The sequence below is a fragment of the Phalangium opilio genome, unplaced genomic scaffold (assembly GCF_054372755.1).
Source record: "Phalangium opilio isolate 3A_F unplaced genomic scaffold, DU_Popi_V2 ptg000105l_1, whole genome shotgun sequence".
In the NCBI taxonomy this organism is placed as follows: domain Eukaryota; kingdom Metazoa; phylum Arthropoda; class Arachnida; order Opiliones; family Phalangiidae; genus Phalangium; species Phalangium opilio.
In genome coordinates this window covers 8,439,082-8,452,142 of record NW_028324207.1, presented here as the reverse complement: position 1 = coordinate 8,452,142, position 13,061 = coordinate 8,439,082, and the positions used below count along the sequence as shown (strand labels likewise).

At 39.9% G+C, this 13,061-nt stretch overlaps 88 non-coding genes across 88 annotated transcripts; all 88 read left to right on the top strand.

Moving 5' to 3' along the window:
* The first annotated feature begins 12 nt into the window (after window positions 1-12).
* On the top strand, window positions 13-85 carry TRNAR-CCU (transfer RNA arginine (anticodon CCU)). Its single transcript has one exon. It is a non-coding gene; the product is annotated as a tRNA-Arg (tRNA).
* Window positions 86-157: 72 nt separating this feature from the next.
* On the top strand, window positions 158-230 carry TRNAR-CCU (transfer RNA arginine (anticodon CCU)). The gene has a single exon. It is a non-coding gene; the product is annotated as a tRNA-Arg (tRNA).
* A 72-nt stretch (window positions 231-302) lies between these two features.
* Window positions 303-375, top strand: TRNAR-CCU (transfer RNA arginine (anticodon CCU)). Its single transcript has one exon. It is a non-coding gene; the product is annotated as a tRNA-Arg (tRNA).
* A 72-nt stretch (window positions 376-447) lies between these two features.
* On the top strand, window positions 448-520 carry TRNAR-CCU (transfer RNA arginine (anticodon CCU)). The gene has a single exon. It is a non-coding gene; the product is annotated as a tRNA-Arg (tRNA).
* Window positions 521-592: 72 nt separating this feature from the next.
* On the top strand, window positions 593-665 carry TRNAR-CCU (transfer RNA arginine (anticodon CCU)). Its single transcript has one exon. It is a non-coding gene; the product is annotated as a tRNA-Arg (tRNA).
* A 72-nt stretch (window positions 666-737) lies between these two features.
* On the top strand, window positions 738-810 carry TRNAR-CCU (transfer RNA arginine (anticodon CCU)). The gene has a single exon. It is a non-coding gene; the product is annotated as a tRNA-Arg (tRNA).
* Window positions 811-882: 72 nt separating this feature from the next.
* Window positions 883-955, top strand: TRNAR-CCU (transfer RNA arginine (anticodon CCU)). The gene has a single exon. It is a non-coding gene; the product is annotated as a tRNA-Arg (tRNA).
* A 72-nt stretch (window positions 956-1,027) lies between these two features.
* TRNAR-CCU (transfer RNA arginine (anticodon CCU)) lies at window positions 1,028-1,100 on the top strand. The gene has a single exon. It is a non-coding gene; the product is annotated as a tRNA-Arg (tRNA).
* Window positions 1,101-1,172: 72 nt separating this feature from the next.
* On the top strand, window positions 1,173-1,245 carry TRNAR-CCU (transfer RNA arginine (anticodon CCU)). The gene has a single exon. It is a non-coding gene; the product is annotated as a tRNA-Arg (tRNA).
* Window positions 1,246-1,317: 72 nt separating this feature from the next.
* On the top strand, window positions 1,318-1,390 carry TRNAR-CCU (transfer RNA arginine (anticodon CCU)). Its single transcript has one exon. It is a non-coding gene; the product is annotated as a tRNA-Arg (tRNA).
* Window positions 1,391-1,462: 72 nt separating this feature from the next.
* On the top strand, window positions 1,463-1,535 carry TRNAR-CCU (transfer RNA arginine (anticodon CCU)). Its single transcript has one exon. It is a non-coding gene; the product is annotated as a tRNA-Arg (tRNA).
* Window positions 1,536-1,607: 72 nt separating this feature from the next.
* On the top strand, window positions 1,608-1,680 carry TRNAR-CCU (transfer RNA arginine (anticodon CCU)). Its single transcript has one exon. It is a non-coding gene; the product is annotated as a tRNA-Arg (tRNA).
* A 72-nt stretch (window positions 1,681-1,752) lies between these two features.
* Window positions 1,753-1,825, top strand: TRNAR-CCU (transfer RNA arginine (anticodon CCU)). The gene has a single exon. It is a non-coding gene; the product is annotated as a tRNA-Arg (tRNA).
* Window positions 1,826-1,897: 72 nt separating this feature from the next.
* Window positions 1,898-1,970, top strand: TRNAR-CCU (transfer RNA arginine (anticodon CCU)). The gene has a single exon. It is a non-coding gene; the product is annotated as a tRNA-Arg (tRNA).
* A 72-nt stretch (window positions 1,971-2,042) lies between these two features.
* On the top strand, window positions 2,043-2,115 carry TRNAR-CCU (transfer RNA arginine (anticodon CCU)). The gene has a single exon. It is a non-coding gene; the product is annotated as a tRNA-Arg (tRNA).
* A 72-nt stretch (window positions 2,116-2,187) lies between these two features.
* On the top strand, window positions 2,188-2,260 carry TRNAR-CCU (transfer RNA arginine (anticodon CCU)). The gene has a single exon. It is a non-coding gene; the product is annotated as a tRNA-Arg (tRNA).
* A 72-nt stretch (window positions 2,261-2,332) lies between these two features.
* TRNAR-CCU (transfer RNA arginine (anticodon CCU)) lies at window positions 2,333-2,405 on the top strand. Its single transcript has one exon. It is a non-coding gene; the product is annotated as a tRNA-Arg (tRNA).
* A 72-nt stretch (window positions 2,406-2,477) lies between these two features.
* Window positions 2,478-2,550, top strand: TRNAR-CCU (transfer RNA arginine (anticodon CCU)). The gene has a single exon. It is a non-coding gene; the product is annotated as a tRNA-Arg (tRNA).
* A 72-nt stretch (window positions 2,551-2,622) lies between these two features.
* TRNAR-CCU (transfer RNA arginine (anticodon CCU)) lies at window positions 2,623-2,695 on the top strand. Its single transcript has one exon. It is a non-coding gene; the product is annotated as a tRNA-Arg (tRNA).
* Window positions 2,696-2,767: 72 nt separating this feature from the next.
* On the top strand, window positions 2,768-2,840 carry TRNAR-CCU (transfer RNA arginine (anticodon CCU)). The gene has a single exon. It is a non-coding gene; the product is annotated as a tRNA-Arg (tRNA).
* Window positions 2,841-2,912: 72 nt separating this feature from the next.
* On the top strand, window positions 2,913-2,985 carry TRNAR-CCU (transfer RNA arginine (anticodon CCU)). Its single transcript has one exon. It is a non-coding gene; the product is annotated as a tRNA-Arg (tRNA).
* Window positions 2,986-3,057: 72 nt separating this feature from the next.
* Window positions 3,058-3,130, top strand: TRNAR-CCU (transfer RNA arginine (anticodon CCU)). Its single transcript has one exon. It is a non-coding gene; the product is annotated as a tRNA-Arg (tRNA).
* A 72-nt stretch (window positions 3,131-3,202) lies between these two features.
* Window positions 3,203-3,275, top strand: TRNAR-CCU (transfer RNA arginine (anticodon CCU)). Its single transcript has one exon. It is a non-coding gene; the product is annotated as a tRNA-Arg (tRNA).
* Window positions 3,276-3,492: 217 nt separating this feature from the next.
* TRNAR-CCU (transfer RNA arginine (anticodon CCU)) lies at window positions 3,493-3,565 on the top strand. Its single transcript has one exon. It is a non-coding gene; the product is annotated as a tRNA-Arg (tRNA).
* A 72-nt stretch (window positions 3,566-3,637) lies between these two features.
* TRNAR-CCU (transfer RNA arginine (anticodon CCU)) lies at window positions 3,638-3,710 on the top strand. The gene has a single exon. It is a non-coding gene; the product is annotated as a tRNA-Arg (tRNA).
* Window positions 3,711-3,782: 72 nt separating this feature from the next.
* On the top strand, window positions 3,783-3,855 carry TRNAR-CCU (transfer RNA arginine (anticodon CCU)). Its single transcript has one exon. It is a non-coding gene; the product is annotated as a tRNA-Arg (tRNA).
* Window positions 3,856-3,927: 72 nt separating this feature from the next.
* Window positions 3,928-4,000, top strand: TRNAR-CCU (transfer RNA arginine (anticodon CCU)). Its single transcript has one exon. It is a non-coding gene; the product is annotated as a tRNA-Arg (tRNA).
* A 72-nt stretch (window positions 4,001-4,072) lies between these two features.
* TRNAR-CCU (transfer RNA arginine (anticodon CCU)) lies at window positions 4,073-4,145 on the top strand. Its single transcript has one exon. It is a non-coding gene; the product is annotated as a tRNA-Arg (tRNA).
* Window positions 4,146-4,217: 72 nt separating this feature from the next.
* On the top strand, window positions 4,218-4,290 carry TRNAR-CCU (transfer RNA arginine (anticodon CCU)). Its single transcript has one exon. It is a non-coding gene; the product is annotated as a tRNA-Arg (tRNA).
* Window positions 4,291-4,362: 72 nt separating this feature from the next.
* On the top strand, window positions 4,363-4,435 carry TRNAR-CCU (transfer RNA arginine (anticodon CCU)). Its single transcript has one exon. It is a non-coding gene; the product is annotated as a tRNA-Arg (tRNA).
* Window positions 4,436-4,507: 72 nt separating this feature from the next.
* TRNAR-CCU (transfer RNA arginine (anticodon CCU)) lies at window positions 4,508-4,580 on the top strand. Its single transcript has one exon. It is a non-coding gene; the product is annotated as a tRNA-Arg (tRNA).
* A 72-nt stretch (window positions 4,581-4,652) lies between these two features.
* On the top strand, window positions 4,653-4,725 carry TRNAR-CCU (transfer RNA arginine (anticodon CCU)). The gene has a single exon. It is a non-coding gene; the product is annotated as a tRNA-Arg (tRNA).
* A 72-nt stretch (window positions 4,726-4,797) lies between these two features.
* TRNAR-CCU (transfer RNA arginine (anticodon CCU)) lies at window positions 4,798-4,870 on the top strand. Its single transcript has one exon. It is a non-coding gene; the product is annotated as a tRNA-Arg (tRNA).
* A 72-nt stretch (window positions 4,871-4,942) lies between these two features.
* On the top strand, window positions 4,943-5,015 carry TRNAR-CCU (transfer RNA arginine (anticodon CCU)). Its single transcript has one exon. It is a non-coding gene; the product is annotated as a tRNA-Arg (tRNA).
* Window positions 5,016-5,087: 72 nt separating this feature from the next.
* Window positions 5,088-5,160, top strand: TRNAR-CCU (transfer RNA arginine (anticodon CCU)). The gene has a single exon. It is a non-coding gene; the product is annotated as a tRNA-Arg (tRNA).
* A 72-nt stretch (window positions 5,161-5,232) lies between these two features.
* On the top strand, window positions 5,233-5,305 carry TRNAR-CCU (transfer RNA arginine (anticodon CCU)). Its single transcript has one exon. It is a non-coding gene; the product is annotated as a tRNA-Arg (tRNA).
* A 72-nt stretch (window positions 5,306-5,377) lies between these two features.
* TRNAR-CCU (transfer RNA arginine (anticodon CCU)) lies at window positions 5,378-5,450 on the top strand. Its single transcript has one exon. It is a non-coding gene; the product is annotated as a tRNA-Arg (tRNA).
* A 71-nt stretch (window positions 5,451-5,521) lies between these two features.
* Window positions 5,522-5,594, top strand: TRNAR-CCU (transfer RNA arginine (anticodon CCU)). Its single transcript has one exon. It is a non-coding gene; the product is annotated as a tRNA-Arg (tRNA).
* Window positions 5,595-5,666: 72 nt separating this feature from the next.
* On the top strand, window positions 5,667-5,739 carry TRNAW-CCA (transfer RNA tryptophan (anticodon CCA)). The gene has a single exon. It is a non-coding gene; the product is annotated as a tRNA-Trp (tRNA).
* A 72-nt stretch (window positions 5,740-5,811) lies between these two features.
* Window positions 5,812-5,884, top strand: TRNAR-CCU (transfer RNA arginine (anticodon CCU)). The gene has a single exon. It is a non-coding gene; the product is annotated as a tRNA-Arg (tRNA).
* A 72-nt stretch (window positions 5,885-5,956) lies between these two features.
* TRNAR-CCU (transfer RNA arginine (anticodon CCU)) lies at window positions 5,957-6,029 on the top strand. Its single transcript has one exon. It is a non-coding gene; the product is annotated as a tRNA-Arg (tRNA).
* A 72-nt stretch (window positions 6,030-6,101) lies between these two features.
* On the top strand, window positions 6,102-6,174 carry TRNAR-CCU (transfer RNA arginine (anticodon CCU)). Its single transcript has one exon. It is a non-coding gene; the product is annotated as a tRNA-Arg (tRNA).
* Window positions 6,175-6,246: 72 nt separating this feature from the next.
* Window positions 6,247-6,319, top strand: TRNAR-CCU (transfer RNA arginine (anticodon CCU)). Its single transcript has one exon. It is a non-coding gene; the product is annotated as a tRNA-Arg (tRNA).
* Window positions 6,320-6,391: 72 nt separating this feature from the next.
* Window positions 6,392-6,464, top strand: TRNAR-UCU (transfer RNA arginine (anticodon UCU)). The gene has a single exon. It is a non-coding gene; the product is annotated as a tRNA-Arg (tRNA).
* Window positions 6,465-6,536: 72 nt separating this feature from the next.
* On the top strand, window positions 6,537-6,609 carry TRNAR-CCU (transfer RNA arginine (anticodon CCU)). The gene has a single exon. It is a non-coding gene; the product is annotated as a tRNA-Arg (tRNA).
* Window positions 6,610-6,681: 72 nt separating this feature from the next.
* Window positions 6,682-6,754, top strand: TRNAR-CCU (transfer RNA arginine (anticodon CCU)). Its single transcript has one exon. It is a non-coding gene; the product is annotated as a tRNA-Arg (tRNA).
* Window positions 6,755-6,826: 72 nt separating this feature from the next.
* Window positions 6,827-6,899, top strand: TRNAR-CCU (transfer RNA arginine (anticodon CCU)). Its single transcript has one exon. It is a non-coding gene; the product is annotated as a tRNA-Arg (tRNA).
* Window positions 6,900-6,971: 72 nt separating this feature from the next.
* TRNAR-CCU (transfer RNA arginine (anticodon CCU)) lies at window positions 6,972-7,044 on the top strand. The gene has a single exon. It is a non-coding gene; the product is annotated as a tRNA-Arg (tRNA).
* A 72-nt stretch (window positions 7,045-7,116) lies between these two features.
* On the top strand, window positions 7,117-7,189 carry TRNAR-CCU (transfer RNA arginine (anticodon CCU)). The gene has a single exon. It is a non-coding gene; the product is annotated as a tRNA-Arg (tRNA).
* A 72-nt stretch (window positions 7,190-7,261) lies between these two features.
* TRNAR-CCU (transfer RNA arginine (anticodon CCU)) lies at window positions 7,262-7,334 on the top strand. Its single transcript has one exon. It is a non-coding gene; the product is annotated as a tRNA-Arg (tRNA).
* Window positions 7,335-7,406: 72 nt separating this feature from the next.
* Window positions 7,407-7,479, top strand: TRNAR-CCU (transfer RNA arginine (anticodon CCU)). Its single transcript has one exon. It is a non-coding gene; the product is annotated as a tRNA-Arg (tRNA).
* Window positions 7,480-7,551: 72 nt separating this feature from the next.
* Window positions 7,552-7,624, top strand: TRNAR-CCU (transfer RNA arginine (anticodon CCU)). The gene has a single exon. It is a non-coding gene; the product is annotated as a tRNA-Arg (tRNA).
* Window positions 7,625-7,696: 72 nt separating this feature from the next.
* Window positions 7,697-7,769, top strand: TRNAR-CCU (transfer RNA arginine (anticodon CCU)). Its single transcript has one exon. It is a non-coding gene; the product is annotated as a tRNA-Arg (tRNA).
* A 72-nt stretch (window positions 7,770-7,841) lies between these two features.
* Window positions 7,842-7,914, top strand: TRNAR-CCU (transfer RNA arginine (anticodon CCU)). Its single transcript has one exon. It is a non-coding gene; the product is annotated as a tRNA-Arg (tRNA).
* A 72-nt stretch (window positions 7,915-7,986) lies between these two features.
* TRNAR-CCU (transfer RNA arginine (anticodon CCU)) lies at window positions 7,987-8,059 on the top strand. Its single transcript has one exon. It is a non-coding gene; the product is annotated as a tRNA-Arg (tRNA).
* Window positions 8,060-8,131: 72 nt separating this feature from the next.
* TRNAR-CCU (transfer RNA arginine (anticodon CCU)) lies at window positions 8,132-8,204 on the top strand. Its single transcript has one exon. It is a non-coding gene; the product is annotated as a tRNA-Arg (tRNA).
* Window positions 8,205-8,276: 72 nt separating this feature from the next.
* TRNAR-CCU (transfer RNA arginine (anticodon CCU)) lies at window positions 8,277-8,349 on the top strand. The gene has a single exon. It is a non-coding gene; the product is annotated as a tRNA-Arg (tRNA).
* A 72-nt stretch (window positions 8,350-8,421) lies between these two features.
* TRNAR-CCU (transfer RNA arginine (anticodon CCU)) lies at window positions 8,422-8,494 on the top strand. Its single transcript has one exon. It is a non-coding gene; the product is annotated as a tRNA-Arg (tRNA).
* A 72-nt stretch (window positions 8,495-8,566) lies between these two features.
* On the top strand, window positions 8,567-8,639 carry TRNAR-CCU (transfer RNA arginine (anticodon CCU)). Its single transcript has one exon. It is a non-coding gene; the product is annotated as a tRNA-Arg (tRNA).
* A 72-nt stretch (window positions 8,640-8,711) lies between these two features.
* Window positions 8,712-8,784, top strand: TRNAR-CCU (transfer RNA arginine (anticodon CCU)). Its single transcript has one exon. It is a non-coding gene; the product is annotated as a tRNA-Arg (tRNA).
* Window positions 8,785-8,856: 72 nt separating this feature from the next.
* On the top strand, window positions 8,857-8,929 carry TRNAR-CCU (transfer RNA arginine (anticodon CCU)). The gene has a single exon. It is a non-coding gene; the product is annotated as a tRNA-Arg (tRNA).
* A 72-nt stretch (window positions 8,930-9,001) lies between these two features.
* On the top strand, window positions 9,002-9,074 carry TRNAR-CCU (transfer RNA arginine (anticodon CCU)). The gene has a single exon. It is a non-coding gene; the product is annotated as a tRNA-Arg (tRNA).
* A 72-nt stretch (window positions 9,075-9,146) lies between these two features.
* TRNAR-CCU (transfer RNA arginine (anticodon CCU)) lies at window positions 9,147-9,219 on the top strand. Its single transcript has one exon. It is a non-coding gene; the product is annotated as a tRNA-Arg (tRNA).
* Window positions 9,220-9,291: 72 nt separating this feature from the next.
* Window positions 9,292-9,364, top strand: TRNAR-CCU (transfer RNA arginine (anticodon CCU)). Its single transcript has one exon. It is a non-coding gene; the product is annotated as a tRNA-Arg (tRNA).
* A 217-nt stretch (window positions 9,365-9,581) lies between these two features.
* On the top strand, window positions 9,582-9,654 carry TRNAR-CCU (transfer RNA arginine (anticodon CCU)). The gene has a single exon. It is a non-coding gene; the product is annotated as a tRNA-Arg (tRNA).
* Window positions 9,655-9,726: 72 nt separating this feature from the next.
* On the top strand, window positions 9,727-9,799 carry TRNAR-CCU (transfer RNA arginine (anticodon CCU)). The gene has a single exon. It is a non-coding gene; the product is annotated as a tRNA-Arg (tRNA).
* A 72-nt stretch (window positions 9,800-9,871) lies between these two features.
* TRNAR-CCU (transfer RNA arginine (anticodon CCU)) lies at window positions 9,872-9,944 on the top strand. Its single transcript has one exon. It is a non-coding gene; the product is annotated as a tRNA-Arg (tRNA).
* A 72-nt stretch (window positions 9,945-10,016) lies between these two features.
* Window positions 10,017-10,089, top strand: TRNAR-CCU (transfer RNA arginine (anticodon CCU)). The gene has a single exon. It is a non-coding gene; the product is annotated as a tRNA-Arg (tRNA).
* Window positions 10,090-10,161: 72 nt separating this feature from the next.
* On the top strand, window positions 10,162-10,234 carry TRNAR-CCU (transfer RNA arginine (anticodon CCU)). Its single transcript has one exon. It is a non-coding gene; the product is annotated as a tRNA-Arg (tRNA).
* A 72-nt stretch (window positions 10,235-10,306) lies between these two features.
* Window positions 10,307-10,379, top strand: TRNAR-CCU (transfer RNA arginine (anticodon CCU)). Its single transcript has one exon. It is a non-coding gene; the product is annotated as a tRNA-Arg (tRNA).
* A 72-nt stretch (window positions 10,380-10,451) lies between these two features.
* Window positions 10,452-10,524, top strand: TRNAR-CCU (transfer RNA arginine (anticodon CCU)). Its single transcript has one exon. It is a non-coding gene; the product is annotated as a tRNA-Arg (tRNA).
* Window positions 10,525-10,596: 72 nt separating this feature from the next.
* On the top strand, window positions 10,597-10,669 carry TRNAR-CCU (transfer RNA arginine (anticodon CCU)). Its single transcript has one exon. It is a non-coding gene; the product is annotated as a tRNA-Arg (tRNA).
* Window positions 10,670-10,741: 72 nt separating this feature from the next.
* On the top strand, window positions 10,742-10,814 carry TRNAR-CCU (transfer RNA arginine (anticodon CCU)). The gene has a single exon. It is a non-coding gene; the product is annotated as a tRNA-Arg (tRNA).
* A 72-nt stretch (window positions 10,815-10,886) lies between these two features.
* TRNAR-CCU (transfer RNA arginine (anticodon CCU)) lies at window positions 10,887-10,959 on the top strand. Its single transcript has one exon. It is a non-coding gene; the product is annotated as a tRNA-Arg (tRNA).
* Window positions 10,960-11,031: 72 nt separating this feature from the next.
* On the top strand, window positions 11,032-11,104 carry TRNAR-CCU (transfer RNA arginine (anticodon CCU)). Its single transcript has one exon. It is a non-coding gene; the product is annotated as a tRNA-Arg (tRNA).
* A 72-nt stretch (window positions 11,105-11,176) lies between these two features.
* On the top strand, window positions 11,177-11,249 carry TRNAR-CCU (transfer RNA arginine (anticodon CCU)). The gene has a single exon. It is a non-coding gene; the product is annotated as a tRNA-Arg (tRNA).
* Window positions 11,250-11,321: 72 nt separating this feature from the next.
* TRNAR-CCU (transfer RNA arginine (anticodon CCU)) lies at window positions 11,322-11,394 on the top strand. The gene has a single exon. It is a non-coding gene; the product is annotated as a tRNA-Arg (tRNA).
* Window positions 11,395-11,466: 72 nt separating this feature from the next.
* Window positions 11,467-11,539, top strand: TRNAR-CCU (transfer RNA arginine (anticodon CCU)). The gene has a single exon. It is a non-coding gene; the product is annotated as a tRNA-Arg (tRNA).
* Window positions 11,540-11,611: 72 nt separating this feature from the next.
* On the top strand, window positions 11,612-11,684 carry TRNAR-CCU (transfer RNA arginine (anticodon CCU)). The gene has a single exon. It is a non-coding gene; the product is annotated as a tRNA-Arg (tRNA).
* Window positions 11,685-11,756: 72 nt separating this feature from the next.
* TRNAR-CCU (transfer RNA arginine (anticodon CCU)) lies at window positions 11,757-11,829 on the top strand. Its single transcript has one exon. It is a non-coding gene; the product is annotated as a tRNA-Arg (tRNA).
* A 72-nt stretch (window positions 11,830-11,901) lies between these two features.
* TRNAR-CCU (transfer RNA arginine (anticodon CCU)) lies at window positions 11,902-11,974 on the top strand. Its single transcript has one exon. It is a non-coding gene; the product is annotated as a tRNA-Arg (tRNA).
* Window positions 11,975-12,046: 72 nt separating this feature from the next.
* On the top strand, window positions 12,047-12,119 carry TRNAR-CCU (transfer RNA arginine (anticodon CCU)). Its single transcript has one exon. It is a non-coding gene; the product is annotated as a tRNA-Arg (tRNA).
* A 72-nt stretch (window positions 12,120-12,191) lies between these two features.
* On the top strand, window positions 12,192-12,264 carry TRNAR-CCU (transfer RNA arginine (anticodon CCU)). Its single transcript has one exon. It is a non-coding gene; the product is annotated as a tRNA-Arg (tRNA).
* Window positions 12,265-12,336: 72 nt separating this feature from the next.
* TRNAR-CCU (transfer RNA arginine (anticodon CCU)) lies at window positions 12,337-12,409 on the top strand. The gene has a single exon. It is a non-coding gene; the product is annotated as a tRNA-Arg (tRNA).
* A 72-nt stretch (window positions 12,410-12,481) lies between these two features.
* On the top strand, window positions 12,482-12,554 carry TRNAR-CCU (transfer RNA arginine (anticodon CCU)). The gene has a single exon. It is a non-coding gene; the product is annotated as a tRNA-Arg (tRNA).
* Window positions 12,555-12,626: 72 nt separating this feature from the next.
* TRNAR-CCU (transfer RNA arginine (anticodon CCU)) lies at window positions 12,627-12,699 on the top strand. The gene has a single exon. It is a non-coding gene; the product is annotated as a tRNA-Arg (tRNA).
* Window positions 12,700-12,771: 72 nt separating this feature from the next.
* TRNAR-CCU (transfer RNA arginine (anticodon CCU)) lies at window positions 12,772-12,844 on the top strand. The gene has a single exon. It is a non-coding gene; the product is annotated as a tRNA-Arg (tRNA).
* Window positions 12,845-12,916: 72 nt separating this feature from the next.
* On the top strand, window positions 12,917-12,989 carry TRNAR-CCU (transfer RNA arginine (anticodon CCU)). Its single transcript has one exon. It is a non-coding gene; the product is annotated as a tRNA-Arg (tRNA).
* The last annotated feature ends 72 nt before the right edge of the window (window positions 12,990-13,061 follow it).

Here is a 13,061-nt window from a genome sequence, read left to right as displayed (position 1 = left end):
AATAACAAACGTGTCCCAGTAGTGTAGTGGATAGCACATTGGACTCCTAATCCAAAGGTCCTGGGTTCGATCCCCAGCTGGGATAACGGTTGTACTTTTATTTGAAATATGAAATTGTTTATGAATTCGGAAAACTCTTTGGCAAAGTAACAAACGTGTCCCAGTAGTGTAGTGGATAGCACATTGGACTCCTAATCGTAAGGTCCTGGGTTCGATCCCCAGCTGGGATAACGATTGTACTTTTATTTGAAATATGAAATTGTTTATGAATATGGAAAGATCTTGGACAAAATAACAAACGTGTCCCAGTAGTGTAGTGGATAGCACATTGGACTCCTAATCCAAAGGTCCTGGGTTCGATCCCCAGCTGGGATAACGATTGTACTTTTATTTGAAATATGAAATTGTTTATGAATTCGGAAAACTCTTTGGCAAAGTAACAAACGTGTCCCAGTAGTGTAGTGGATAGCACATTGGACTCCTAATCCAAAGGTCCTGGGTTCGATCCCCAGCTGGGATAACGATTGTACTTTTATTTGAAATATGAAATTGTTTATGAATTCGGAAAACTCTTTGGCAAAGTAACAAACGTGTCCCAGTAGTGTAGTGGATAGCACATTGGACTCCTAATCCAAAGGTCCTGGGTTCGATCCCCAGCTGGGATAACGATTGTACTTTCATTTGAAATATGAAATTGTTTATGAATTCGGAAAACTCTTTCACAAGCGTTCAAACGTGTCCCAGTAGTGTAGTGGATAGCACATTGGACTCCTAATGCAAAGGTCCTGGGTTCGATCCCCAGCTGGGATAACGATTGTACTTTTATTTGAAATATGAAATTGTTTATGAATTCGGAAAACTCTTTGGCAAAGTAACAAACGTGTCCCAGTAGTGTAGTGGATAGCACATTGGACTCCTAATCCAAAGGTCCTGGGTTCGATCCCCAGCTGGGATAACGATTGTACTTTTATTTGAAATATGAAATTGTTTATGAATTCGGAAAGATCTTGGACTAAATAACAAACGTGTCCCAGTAGTGTAGTGGATAGCACATTGGACTCCTAATCCAAAGGTCCTGGGTTCGATCCCCAGCTGGGATAACGATTGTACTTTTATTTGAAATATGAAATTGTTTATGAATTCTGAAAACTCTTGGACAAGCGTACAAACGTATCCCAGTAGTGTAGTGGATAGCACATTGGACTCCTAATCCAAAGGTCCTGGGTTCGATCCCCAGCTGGGATAACGATTGTACTTTTATTTGAAATATGAAATTGTTTATGAATTCGGAAAACTCTTTATCAAAGTAACAAACGTGCCCCAGTAGTGTAGTGGATAGCACATTGGACTCCTAATCCAAAGGTCCTGGGTTCGATCCCCAGCTGGGATAACGATTGTACTTTTATTTGAAATATGAAATTGTTTATGAATTCGGAAAGATCTTGGACAAAATAACAAACGTGTCCCAGTAGTGTAGTGGATAGCACATTGGACTCCTAATCCAAAGGTCCTGGGTTCGATCCCCAGCTGGGATAACGGTTGTACTTTTATTTGAAATATGAAATTGTTTATGAATTCGGAAAACTCTTTGGCAAAGTAACAAACGTGTCCCAGTAGTGTAGTGGATAGCACATTGGACTCCTAATCGTAAGGTCCTGGGTTCGATCCCCAGCTGGGATAACGATTGTACTTTTATTTGAAATATGAAATTGTTTATGAATATGGAAAGATCTTGGACAAAATAACAAACGTGTCCCAGTAGTGTAGTGGATAGCACATTGGACTCCTAATCCAAAGGTCCTGGGTTCGATCCCCAGCTGGGATAACGATTGTACTTTTATTTGAAATATGAAATTGTTTATGAATTCGGAAAACTCTTTGGCAAAGTAACAAACGTGTCCCAGTAGTGTAGTGGATAGCACATTGGACTCCTAATCCAAAGGTCCTGGGTTCGATCCCCAGCTGGGATAACGATTGTACTTTTATTTGAAATATGAAATTGTTTATGAATTCGGAAAACTCTTTGGCAAAGTAACAAACGTGTCCCAGTAGTGTAGTGGATAGCACATTGGACTCCTAATCCAAAGGTCCTGGGTTCGATCCCCAGCTGGGATAACGATTGTACTTTCATTTGAAATATGAAATTGTTTATGAATTCGGAAAACTCTTTCACAAGCGTTCAAACGTGTCCCAGTAGTGTAGTGGATAGCACATTGGACTCCTAATGCAAAGGTCCTGGGTTCGATCCCCAGCTGGGATAACGATTGTACTTTTATTTGAAATATGAAATTGTTTATGAATTCGGAAAACTCTTTGGCAAAGTAACAAACGTGTCCCAGTAGTGTAGTGGATAGCACATTGGACTCCTAATCCAAAGGTCCTGGGTTCGATCCCCAGCTGGGATAACGATTGTACTTTTATTTGAAATATGAAATTGTTTATGAATTCGGAAAGATCTTGGACAAAATAACAAACGTGTCCCAGTAGTGTAGTGGATAGCACATTGGACTCCTAATCCAAAGGTCCTGGGTTCGATCCCCAGCTGGGATAACGATTGTAGTTTTATTTGAAATATGAAATTGTTTATGAATTCGGAAAACTCTTTATCGAAGTAACAAACGTGCCCCAGTAGTGTAGTGGATAGCACATTGGACTCCTAATCCAAAGGTCCTGGGTTCGATCCCCAGCTGGGATAACGATTGTACTTTTATTTGAAATATGAAATTGTTTATGAATTCGGAAAACTCTTTATCGAAGTAACAAACGTGCCCCAGTAGTGTAGTGGATAGCACATTGGACTCCTAATCCAAAGGTCCTGGGTTCGATCCCCAGCTGGGATAACGATTGTACTTTTATTTGAAATATGAAATTGTTTATGAATTCGGAAAGATCTTGGACAAAATAACAAACGTGTCCCAGTAGTGTAGTGGATAGCACATTGGACTCCTAATCCAAAGGTCCTGGGTTCGATCCCCAGCTGGGATAACGATTGTACTTTTATTTGAAATATGAAATTGTTTATGAATTCGGAAAACTCTTGGACAAGGGTTCAAACTTGTCCCAGTAGTGTAGTGGATAGCACATTGGACTCCTTATCCAAAGCTCCTGGGTTCGATCCCCAGCTGGGATAAAGGTTGTTCTTTTATTTGAAATATGAAATTGTTTATGAATTCATAAAACTCTTGGACAAATTAACAAACGTGTCTTAGTAGTGTAGTGAATAGCACATTGGACTCCTAATCCAAAAGTCCTGGGTCCGATCCCCAGCTGGGATAACAATTGTACTTTTATTTGAAATATGAAATGGTTTATGAATTCGGAAAACTCTTTGGCAAAGTAACAAACGTGTCCCAGTAGTGTAGTGGATAGCACATTGGACTCCAAATCGTAAGGTCCTAGGTTCGATCCCCAGCTGGGATAACGATTGTACTTTTATTTGAAATATGAAATTGTTTATGAATTCGGAAAGATCTTGGACAAAATAACAAACGTGTCCCAGTAGTGTAGTGGATAGCACATTGGACTCCTAATCCAAAGGTCCTGGGTTCGATCCCCAGCTGGGATAACGATTGTACTTTTATTTGAAATATGAAATTGTTTATGAATTCGGAAAACTCTTGGACAAGCGTTCAAACTTGTCCCGGTAGTGTAGTGGATAGCACATTGGACTCCTAATCCAAAGGTCCTGGGTTCGATCCCCAGCTGGGATAACGATTGTACTTTTATTTGAAATATGAAATTGTTAATGAATTCTGAAAACTCTTGGACAAGCGTACAAACGTGTCCCAGTAGTGTAGTGGATAGCACATTGGACTCCTAATCCAAAGGTCCTGGGTTCGATCCCCAGCTGGGATAACGATTGTACTTTTATTTGAAATATGAAATTGTTTATGAATTCGGAAAGATCTTGGACAAAATAACAAACGTGTACCAGTAGTGTAGTGGATAGCACATTGGACTCCTAATCCAAAGGTCCTGGGTTCGATCCCCAGCTGGGATAACGATTGTACTTTTATTTGAAATATGAAATTGTTTATGAATTCGGAAAACTCTTGGACAAGCGTTCAAACTTGTCCCAGTAGTGTAGTGGATAGCACATTGGACTCCTAATCCAAAGGTCCTGGGTTCGATCCCCAGCTGGGATAACGATTGTACTTTCATTTGAAATATGAAATTGTTTATGAATTCGGAAAACTCTTTCACAAGCGTTCAAACGTGTCCCAGTAGTGTAGTAGATAGCACATTGGACTCCTAATCCAAAGGTCCTGGGTTCGATCCCCAGCTGGGATAACGATTGTACTTTTATTTGAAATATGAAATTGTTTATGAATTCTGAAAACTCTTGGACAAGCGTACAAACGTGTCCCAGTAGTGTAGTGGATAGCACATTGGACTCCTAATCCAAAGGTCCAGGGTTCGATCCCCAGCTGGGATAACGAATGTACTTTTATTTGAAATATGAAATTGTTTATGATTTCGGAAAACTCTTTATCGAAGTAACAGACGTGCCCCAGTAGTGTAGTGGATAGCACATTGGACTCCTAATCCAAAGGTCCTGGGTTCGATCCCCAGCTGGGATAACGATTGTACTTTTATTTGAAATATGAAATTGTTTATGAATTCGGAAAACTCTTTATCGAAGTAACAAACGTGCCCCAGTAGTGTAGTGGATAGCACATTGGACTCCTAATCCAAAGGTCCTGGGTTCGATCCCCAGCTGGGATAACGATTGTACTTTTATTTGAAATATGAAATTGTTTATGAATTCGGAAAACTCTTTATCGAAGTAACAAACGTGCCCCAGTAGTGTAGTGGATAGCACATTGGACTCCTAATCCAAAGGTCCTTGGTTCGATCCCCAGCTGGGATAACGATTGTACTTTTATTTGAAATATGAAATTGTTTATGAATTCGGAAAGATCTTGGACAAAATAACAAACGTGTCCCAGTAGTGTAGTGGATAGCACATTGGACTCCTAATCCAAAGGTCCTGGGTTCGATCCCCAGCTGGGATAACGATTGTACTTTTATTTGAAATATGAAATTGTTTATGAATTCGGAAAGATCTTGGACAAAATAACAAACGTGTCCCAGTAGTGTAGTGGATAGCACATTGGACTCCTAATCCAAAGGTCCTGGGTTCGATCCCCAGCTGGGATAACGATTGTACTTTTATTTGAAATATGAAATTGTTTATGAATTCGGAAAACTCTTGGACAAGCGTTCAAACTTGTCCCAGTAGTGTAGTGGATAGCACATTGGACTCCTAATCCAAAGGTCCTGGGTTCGATCCCCAGCTGGGATAACGATTGTACTTTCATTTGAAATATGAAATTGTTTATGAATTCGGAAAACTCTTTCACAAGCGTTCAAACGTGTCCCAGTAGTGTAGTGGATAGCACATTGGACTCCTAATCCAAAGGTCCTGGGTTCGATCCCCAGCTGGGAAACGATTGTACTTTTATTTGAAATATGAAATTGTTTATGAATTCTGAAAACTCTTGGACAAGCGTACAAACGTATCCCAGTAGTGTAGTGGATAGCACATTGGACTCCTAATCCAAAGGTCCTGGGTTCGATCCCCAGCTGGGATAACGATTGTACTTTTATTTGAAATATGAAATTGTTTATGAATTCGGAAAACTCTTTATCAAAGTAACAAACGTGCCCCAGTAGTGTAGTGGATAGCACATTGGACTCCAAATCCAAAGGTCCTGGGTTCGATCCCCAGCTGGGATAACGATTGTACTTTTATTTGAAATATGAAATTGTTTATGAATTCGGAAAACTCTTTATCAAAGTAACAAACGTGCCCCAGTAGTGTAGTGGATAGCACATTGGACTCCTAATCCAAAGGTCCTGGGTTCGATCCCCAGCTGGGATAACGATTGTACTTTTATTTGAAATATGAAATTGTTTATGAATTCGGAAAGATCTTGGACAAAATAACAAACGTGTCCCAGTAGTGTAGTGGATAGCACATTGGACTCCTAATCCAAAGGTCCTGGGTTCGATCCCCAGCTGGGATAACGGTTGTACTTTTATTTGAAATATGAATTTGTTTATGAATTCGGAAAACTCTTTGGCAAAGTAACAAACGTGTCCCAGTAGTGTAGTGGATAGCACATTGGACTCCTAATCGTAAGGTCCTGGGTTCGATCCCCAGCTGGGATAACGATTGTACTTTTATTTGAAATATGAAATTGTTTATGAATATGGAAAGATCTTGGACAAAATAACAAACGTGTCCCAGTAGTGTAGTGGATAGCACATTGGACTCCTAATCCAAAGGTCCTGGGTTCGATCCCCAGCTGGGATAACGATTGTACTTTTATTTGAAATATGAAATTGTTTATGAATTCGGAAAACTCTTTGGCAAAGTAACAAACGTGTCCCAGTAGTGTAGTGGATAGCACATTGGACTTCTAATCCAAAGGTCCTGGGTTCGATCCCCAGCTGGGATAACGATTGTACTTTTATTTGAAATATGAAATTGTTTATGAATTCGGAAAACTCTTTGGCAAAGTAACAAACGTGTCCCAGTAGTGTAGTGGATAGCACATTGGACTCCTAATCCAAAGGTCCTGGGTTCGATCCCCAGCTGGGATAACGATTGTACTTTCATTTGAAATATGAAATTGTTTATGAATTCGGAAAACTCTTTCACAAGCGTTCAAACGTGTCCCAGTAGTGTAGTGGATAGCACATTGGACTCCTAATGCAAAGGTCCTGGGTTCGATCCCCAGCTGGGATAACGATTGTACTTTTATTTGAAATATGAAATTGTTTATGAATTCGGAAAACTCTTTGGCAAAGTAACAAACGTGTCCCAGTAGTGTAGTGGATAGCACATTGGACTCCTAATCGTAAGGTCCTGGGTTCGATCCCCAGCTGGGATAACGATTGTACTTTTATTTGAAATATGAAATTGTTTATGAATTCGGAAAGATCTTGGACAAAATAACAAACGTGTCCCAGTAGTGTAGTGGATAGCACATTGGACTCCTAATCCAAAGGTCCTGGGTTCGATCCCCAGCTGGGATAACGATTGTACTTTTATTTGAAATATGAAATTGTTTATGAATTCGGAAAACTCTTTCACAAGCGTTCAAACGTGTCCCAGTAGTGTAGTGGATAGCACATTGGACTCCTAATCCAAAGGTCCTGGGTTCGATCCCCAGCTGGGATAACGATTGTACTTTTATTTGAAATATGAAATTGTTTATGAATTCTGAAAACTCTTGGACAAGCGTACAAACGTGTCCCAGTAGTGTAGTGGATAGCACATTGGACTCCTAATCCAAAGGTCCTGGGTTCGATCCCCAGCTGGGATAACGATTGTACTTTTATTTGAAATATGAAATTGTTTATGAATTCGGAAAACTCTTTATCAAAGTAACAAACGTGCCCCAGTAGTGTAGTGGATAGCACATTGGACTCCTAATCCAAAGGTCCTGGGTTCGATCCCCAGCTGGGATAACGATTGTACTTTTATTTGAAATATGAAATTGTTTATGAATTCGGAAAGATCTTGGACAAAATAACAAACGTGTCCCAGTAGTGTAGTGGATAGCACATTGGACTCCTAATCCAAAGGTCCTGGGTTCGATCCCCAGCTGGGATAACGGTTGTACTTTTATTTGAAATATGAAATTGTTTATGAATTCGGAAAACTCTTTGGCAAAGTAACAAACGTGTCCCAGTAGTGTAGTGGATAGCACATTGGACTCCTAATCGTAAGGTCCTGGGTTCGATCCCCAGCTGGGATAACGATTGTACTTTTATTTGAAATATGAAATTGTTTATGAATATGGAAAGATCTTGGACAAAATAACAAACGTGTCCCAGTAGTGTAGTGGATAGCACATTGGACTCCTAATCCAAAGGTCCTGGGTTCGATCCCCAGCTGGGATAACGATTGTACTTTTATTTGAAATATGAAATTGTTTATGAATTCGGAAAACTCTTTGGCAAAGTAACAAACGTGTCCCAGTAGTGTAGTGGATAGCACATTGGACTCCTAATCCAAAGGTCCTGGGTTCGATCCCCAGCTGGGATAACGATTGTACTTTCATTTGAAATATGAAATTGTTTATGAATTCGGAAAACTCTTTCACAAGCGTTCAAACGTGTCCCAGTAGTGTAGTGGATAGCACATTGGACTCCTAATGCAAAGGTCCTGGGTTCGATCCCCAGCTGGGATAACGATTGTACTTTTATTTGAAATATGAAATTGTTTATGAATTCGGAAAACTCTTTGGCAAAGTAACAAACGTGTCCCAGTAGTGTAGTGGATAGCACATTGGACTCCTAATCGTAAGGTCCTGGGTTCGATCCCCAGCTGGGATAACGATTGTACTTTTATTTGAAATATGAAATTGTTTATGAATTCGGAAAGATCTTGGACAAAATAACAAACGTGTCCCAGTAGTGTAGTGGATAGCACATTGGACTCCTAATCCAAAGGTCCTGGGTTCGATCCCCAGCTGGGATAACGATTGTACTTTTATTTGAAATATGAAATTGTTTATGAATTCGGAGAACTCTTGGACAAGGGTTCAAACTTGTCCCAGTAGTGTAGTGGATAGCACATTGGACTCCTTATCCAAAGCTCCTGGGTTCGATCCCCAGCTGGGATAAAGGTTGTTCTTTTATTTGAAATATGAAATTGTTTATGAATTCATAAAACTCTTGGACAAATTAACAAACGTGTCTTAGTAGTGTAGTGGATAGCACATTGGACTCCTAATCCAAAGGTCCTGGGTTCGATCCCCAGCTGGGATAACAATTGTACTTTTATTTGAAATATGAAATGGTTTATGAATTCGGAAAACTCTTTGGCAAAGTAACAAACGTGTCCCAGTAGTGTAGTGGATAGCACATTGGACTCCTAATCGTAAGGTCCTAGGTTCGATCCCCAGCTGGGATAACGATTGTACTTTTATTTGAAATATGAAATTGTTTATGAATTCGGAAAGATCTTGGACAAAATAACAAACGTGTCCCAGTAGTGTAGTGGATAGCACATTGGACTCCTAATCCAAAGGTCCTGGGTTCGATCCCCAGCTGGGATAACGATTGTACTTTTATTTGAAATATGAAATTGTTTATGAATTCGGAAAACTCTTGGACAAGCGTTCAAACTTGTCCCAGTAGTGTAGTGGATAGCACATTGGACTCCTAATCCAAAGGTCCTGGGTTCGATCCCCAGCTGGGATAACGATTGTACTTTCATTTGAAATATGAAATTGTTTATGAATTCGGAAAACTCTTTCACAAGCGTTCAAACGTGTCCCAGTAGTGTAGTGGATAGCACATTGGACTCCTAATCCAAAGGTCCTGGGTTCGATCCCCAGCTGGGATAACGATTGTACTTTTATTTGAAATATGAAATTGTTTATGAATTCTGAAAACTCTTGGACAAGCGTACAAACGTGTCCCAGCAGTGTAGTGGATGGCACATTGGACTCCTAAACCAAAGGTCCTGGGTTCGATCCCCAGCTGGGATAACGATTGTACTTTTATTTGAAATATGAAATTGTTTATGAATTCGGAAAACTCTTTGGCAAAGTAACAAACGTGTCCCAGTAGTGTAGTGGATAGCACATTGGACTCCTAATCCAAAGGTCCTGGGTTCGATCCCCAGCTGGGATAACGATTGTACTTTCATTTGAAATATGAAATTGTTTATGAATTCGGAAAACTCTTTCACAAGCGTTCAAACGTGTCCCAGTAGTGTAGTGGATAGCACATTGGACTCCTAATGCAAAGGTCCTGGGTTCGATCCCCAGCTGGGATAACGATTGTACTTTTATTTGAAATATGAAATTGTTTATGAATTCGGAAAACTCTTTGGCAAAGTAACAAACGTGTCCCAGTAGTGTAGTGGATAGCACATTGGACTCCTAATCGTAAGGTCCTGGGTTCGATCCCCAGCTGGGATAACGATTGTACTTTTATTTGAAATATGAAATTGTTTATGAATTCGGAAAGATCTTGGACAAAATAACAAACGTGTCCCAGTAGTGTAGTGGATAGCACATTGGACTCCTAATCCAAAGGTCCTGGGTTCGATCCCCAGCTGGGATAACGATTGTACTTTTATTTGAAATATGAAATTGTTTATGAATTCGGAGAACTCTTGGACAAGGGTTCAAACTTGTCCCAGTAGTGTAGTGGATAGCACATTGGACTCCTTATCCAAAGCTCCTGGGTTCGATCCCCAGCTGGGATAAAGGTTGTTCTTTTATTTGAAATATGAAATTGTTTATGAATTCATAAAACTCTTGGACAAATTAACAAACGTGTCTTAGTAGTGTAGTGGATAGCACATTGGACTCCTAATCCAAAGGTCCTGGGTTCGATCCCCAGCTGGGATAACAATTGTACTTTTATTTGAAATATGAAATGGTTTATGAATTCGGAAAACTCTTTGGCAAAGTAACAAACGTGTCCCAGTAGTGTAGTGGATAGCACATTGGACTCCTAATCGTAAGGTCCTAGGTTCGATCCCCAGCTGGGATAACGATTGTACTTTTATTTGAAATATGAAATTGTTTATGAATTCGGAAAGATCTTGGACAAAATAACAAACGTGTCCCAGTAGTGTAGTGGATAGCACATTGGACTCCTAATCCAAAGGTCCTGGGTTCGATCCCCAGCTGGGATAACGATTGTACTTTTATTTGAAATATGAAATTGTTTATGAATTCGGAAAACTCTTGGACAAGCGTTCAAACTTGTCCCAGTAGTGTAGTGGATAGCACATTGGACTCCTAATCCAAAGGTCCTGGGTTCGATCCCCAGCTGGGATAACGATTGTACTTTCATTTGAAATATGAAATTGTTTATGAATTCGGAAAACTCTTTCACAAGCGTTCAAACGTGTCCCAGTAGTGTAGTGGATAGCACATTGGACTCCTAATCCAAAGGTCCTGGGTTCGATCCCCAGCTGGGATAACGATTGTACTTTTATTTGAAATATGAAATTGTTTATGAATTCTGAAAACTCTTGGACAAGCGTACAAACGTGTCCCAGCAGTGTAGTGGATGGCACATTGGACTCCTAATCCAAAGGTCCTGGGTTCGATCCCCAGCTGGGATAACGATTGTACTTTTATTTGAAATATGAAATTGTTTATGAATTCGGAAAGATCTTGGACAAAATAACAAACGTGTCCCAGTAGTGTAGTGGATAGCACATTGGACTCCTAATCGTAAGGTCCTAGGTTCGATCCCCAGCTGGGATAACGATTGTACTTTTATTTGAAATATGAAATTGTTTATGAATTCGGAAAGATCTTGGACAAAATAACAAACGTGTCCCAGTAGTGTAGTGGATAGCACATTGGACTCCTAATCCAAAGGTCCTGGGTTCGATCCCCAGCTGGGATAACGATTGTACTTTTATTTGAAATATGAAATTGTTTATGAATTCGGAAAACTCTTGGACAAGCGTTCAAACTTGTCCCAGTAGTGTAGTGGATAGCACATTGGACTCCTAATCCAAAGGTCCTGGGTTCGATCCCCAGCTGGGATAACGATTGTACTTTCATTTGAAATATGAAATTGTTTATGAATTCGGAAAACTCTTTCACAAGCGTTCAAACGTGTCCCAGTAGTGTAGTGGATAGCACATTGGACTCCTAATCCAAAGGTCCTGGGTTCGATCCCCAGCTGGGATAACGATTGTACTTTTATTTGAAATATGAAATTGTTTATGAATTCTGAAAACTCTTGGACAAGCGTACAAACGTGTCCCAGCAGTGTAGTGGATGGCACATTGGACTCCTAATCCAAAGGTCCTGGGTTCGATCCCCAGCTGGGATAACGATTGTACTTTTATTTGAAATATGAAATTGTTTATGAATTCGGAAAGATCTTGGACAAAATAACAAACGCGTCCCAGTAGTGTAGTGGATAGCACATTGGACTCCTAATCCAAAGGTCCTGGGTTCGATCCCCAGCTGGGATAACGATTGTACTTTTATTTGAAATATGAAATTGTTTATGAATTCTGAAAACTCTTGGACAAGCGTACAAACGTGTCCCAGTAGTGTAGTGGATAGCACATTGGACTCCTAATCCAAAGGTCCTGGGTTCGATCCCCAGCTGGGATAACGATTGTACTTTTATTTGAAATATGAAATTGTTTATGAATTCGGAAAACTCTTTATCAAAGTAACAAACGTGCCCCAGTAGTGTAGTGGATAGCACATTGGACTCCTAATCCAAAGGTCCTGGGTTCGATCCCCAGCTGGGATAACGATTGTACTTTTATTTGAAATATGAAATTGTTTATGAATTCGGAAAGATCTTGGACAAAATAACAAACGTGTACCAGTAGTGTAGTGGATAGCACATTGGACTCCTAATCCAAAGGTCCTGGGTTCGATCCCCAGCTGGGATAACGATTGTACTTTTATTTGAAATATGAAATTGTTTATGAATTCGGAAAACTCTTGGACAAGCGTTCAAACTTGTCCCAGTAGTGTAGTGGATAGCACATTGGACTCCTTATCCAAAGCTCCTGGGTTAGATCCCCAGCTGGGATAAAGGTTGTTCTTTTATTTGAAATATGAAATTGTTTATGAATTCATAAAACTCTTGGACAAATTAACAAACGTGTCTTAGTAGTGTAGTGGATAGCACATTGGACTCCTAATCCAAAGGTCCTGGGTTCGATCCCCAGCTGGGATAACAATTGTACTTTTATTTGAAATATGAAATGGTTTATGAATTCGGAAAACTCTTTGGCAAAGTAGCAAACGTGTCCCAGTAGTGTAGTGGATAGCACATTGGACTCCTAATCGTAAGGTCCTGGGTTCGATCCCCAGCTGGGATAACGATTGTACTTTTATTTGAAATATGAAATTGTTTATGAATTCGGAAAACTCTTTGGCAAAGTAACAAACGTGTCCCAGTAGTGTAGTGGATAGCACATTGGACTCCTAATCCAAAGGTCCTGGGTTCGATCCCCAGCTGGGATAACGATTGTACTTTTATTTGAAATATGAAATTGTTTATGAATTCGGAAAACTCTATGGCAAAGTAACAAACGT